At 32.5% G+C, this 3,188-nt stretch overlaps 1 protein-coding gene across 1 annotated transcript in view; it reads left to right on the plus strand.

Annotated features, from left to right (window-relative positions):
- The window catches only part of LOC107758891 (sodium/potassium/calcium exchanger 2-like), a 22,956-nt gene continuing 19,768 nt past the window's right edge, over nucleotides 1-3,188 (plus strand). The window contains exon 1 of the mRNA XM_016576725.1: nucleotides 1-143. The gene's annotated coding sequence lies outside the window, so the exon portion shown is untranslated. The remainder of the gene's footprint in view (nucleotides 144-3,188) is intronic.

Below are 3,188 nucleotides of genomic sequence, written 5' to 3' on the forward strand. Positions count from 1 at the left end.
AAGATTAGACCTCCCCTTTAACCTGTGGCAGCAGTAGCAGAATTCTTGATCCATGACAGTGAAACAGCAAGTGCTTGGTGTCCATAAGTCTGTGGGATTCATCTGGAGGATTCACCATCCACAGTAAACTACCAGATGAGAAGGTAAATTCATTTATTCAGTAGCGTATTCTGGCATTTGGTGTGTTTTCTTGTGTTTCTATTTTTAGTATTTCTTGATAAAGTGTTTTTCATGTAAGTGGATAAGATATATAAGCCCAGTTTCATGCAATGCAAAGAAAGACATAAGGTGATTTTATTCAGTTAATCAGAAATGGTGAGATAATTATTTATCCAATTCAACTTCTATAAATATATCTTAAAATCAAGGTGACCATTGCAAATGGTGTTCGTGTACTGTACATGTGCATTCAACTGGTTACTGATTTCTAAATGTTCCTATCATGCAGATATGATCACCGATAATAAATATATATCAGTGTGTGTGCTGAGATATACTGTGAGTTGGGGTAAAAGTAAAGGCTGTGTAAATCAGGATAACAGTGGCCTATAGATCCGATTAAATCCTTAACTTGACAGATGGACTCTTCAGAGGAAGCAGCCAGGAGTTTTAAAACTGTTAATACATAAAAAAGCAGTTTTTTTGTTTCAGTGCATGAAAAAAAATTATTCCAGGTCTATGCAATAAATTATATGAATTTAAATAAATATAAACACAAATACCATGTATGTATTTGTAAATATTTGATGTTAAAATATTTATTATAGTTTTGACTGTAAATTCTGATTGGATGAGCCATGTTGAAACCCTATAATAGCCAATATACTGTAAGCACATATTGCTTGCCATAGCATTTAAAGACATCATTCTTTCTACAGAACTATATTATTTGGTGCAAAAATTGCTTAATTTGATTATTTTGAATAATAATAATAAATGTAACTATTTATTGGTTTATTTTATTATGGACATTCTAATGTTTTATATGAGAAATAAGCAATGCAACACCCATAGATTAGTGGTTTAATATAATGATATGTGTGAATGAATTATTGCTGTATCATTACTGAGGTTGTATGCATTGTGTAACCTGTCTGCCAGATTACAGTGGTTATTTATTGGTTTAGACACATGAGCACATGTCCTCCTAAAACCTATACATGCCAGATCAGAACAAAACTGGCTCTCTTTAGAGCTGTGCACTTCGTCATTCTTTGGAAACGGTTCGTTTTAGATATTGGGCTATTGTACACTACGGAGCCCAGTTATTAGAAATGATAACTGTAACTCACTGTCATATCATTCAGTGGTTTAGGCTGTTGTAGATTGGTATTCTATTCTATTTTAGGACTCAAATGGTAGCTTGTAAGCCTCCAAAAAAGAGAATGATAACTCTATTTATGTTGTGAGGTGTCTAATATGATTTGATATACCAGTGATCTAAAATGATAGTGTTTAGTCCAAATAAGCATTTATCCTGTTGGATAGCTTTGTGTTTTAACGTTTACTCACATTACAAAATGGTAACATCTAAATTAATTCGTTTTATTCAAGACAAATATGACTAAATCATTCTATGTATTTACACCAACTTAAAGGGATAGTTCACCCAAAAATGAAAATTCTGTCATCATTTACTCACCCTCATGTCGTTCCAAACCTGTATGAGTTGCTTTCTTATGTTGAACATAAAAGAAGATAACGGGCCAGATCTGGTGAGATAGCTAACAACTGCATGTCTTCACGTCTTGGTGTCAAAAGCAAAATCCCAGATTCTTTTTTGAACTATAAAACTATGGGAAGGTTAAGATGGTCTATCCCCAAATCTGCACAAGCCATAAATAATTAGAAGTTACAGTAGATAAGGAAGTGAGGTGAGAAGAGTTAAAGGGATAATTCACCTTCAGTTGCTGGTTAATGGGGACCAGCAACTGAAGGTGAACTATCCCTTTAAGCTCCTCTGTTGCTTTGGTAACATAGTCCAGTTGTCACACTGATTAGACCTCCAGCTCAATGACACTATTATACTCTGGAAAAGAGAGCATGTGATGTGTGCCATCCAAAACCACAGCATCTGTCATTGCCCTTAACCTTTCCGATTAATCACAACCTAATCACCGATTAGTGAACCTGTAGTCGTAATGACCGAGAGTGTTTGCTTAAATGATAAGTTCTGCTAGATAAAATGTCTTTCACACAGTGACTGTATGGGAATATGTTTTTCAGTTTGCTTTAATCATAGACATTATTATTATAATTAATATTATTATTATTAATTTTATAATTCATTTATAATAAAGGAAAGAATCAAATTATTTAACATTTATATAATAGTTCACCCAAAAATGAAAGTTCTGTCATCATTTACTCTCCCCCATGTCGTTCCAAACATGTGTGACTTATTATTATTATTATTATTAATCTATTTTTTTTTACCAAAATTGTTTGGTTACCAACATTATATATATATATTAGCAGAAAAAAGAAAGGTTTGGAACAACATGATAACAGAATTATCATTTTTGGTTGAACTATCTCTCTTTAATGATAACATTAAGCAGAAGTCAGCAGTGCTGCTTTAAATCAACAATCAACAGCCATATAGAACGGGTGTATTCCAGAAAGCACGGTTAACTTACCGTCAGCTAAACCCTGAACTTTCGGTTGATTAACACCAAACCTTGCTTACTCGAGGTATGTGGTTCCAAAAACGCGTCCGGGAGTAAGTTCACTCAAGTCGGAGTATGTTCCTGGTTAAGACTCAAGAGTCACTATGGAAACAGACGCTAAGAAAAAGCGTGCCATGCTGTTTCTTTCTTCTTCTTTTGTTCAATGGTCGTTTACATGCTTAGTGCATATCGCCACCTAATTGATGGTTGTGCAATCATTTTATTTTCTTTCCGTTTAATCTTTAATCCTTGAGAATATGAATTATATTGTTTGTTTGATGCTAATTATACATTAAGTCATAGCAGATATGTATTTTGATTTAGAATTTAAACATCATAGAGAATGCCGATCCATGTGTGAGATAATATAAAATGTAATAAATAAATATATATAATATAATAAATTAAACATTACCTTGTCATAGTGTTTTATAATTTATACAGATAACTGTTATATATGCCAATAAAATAAATATAATAACCATATTAGAATAATATATTACCTTATTTATTACTTAT

Source organism: Sinocyclocheilus rhinocerous, unplaced genomic scaffold, assembly GCF_001515625.1.
Source record: "Sinocyclocheilus rhinocerous isolate Xijiao unplaced genomic scaffold, SAMN03320098_v1.1 scaffold1435, whole genome shotgun sequence".
NCBI lineage: Eukaryota > Metazoa > Chordata > Actinopteri > Cypriniformes > Cyprinidae > Sinocyclocheilus > Sinocyclocheilus rhinocerous.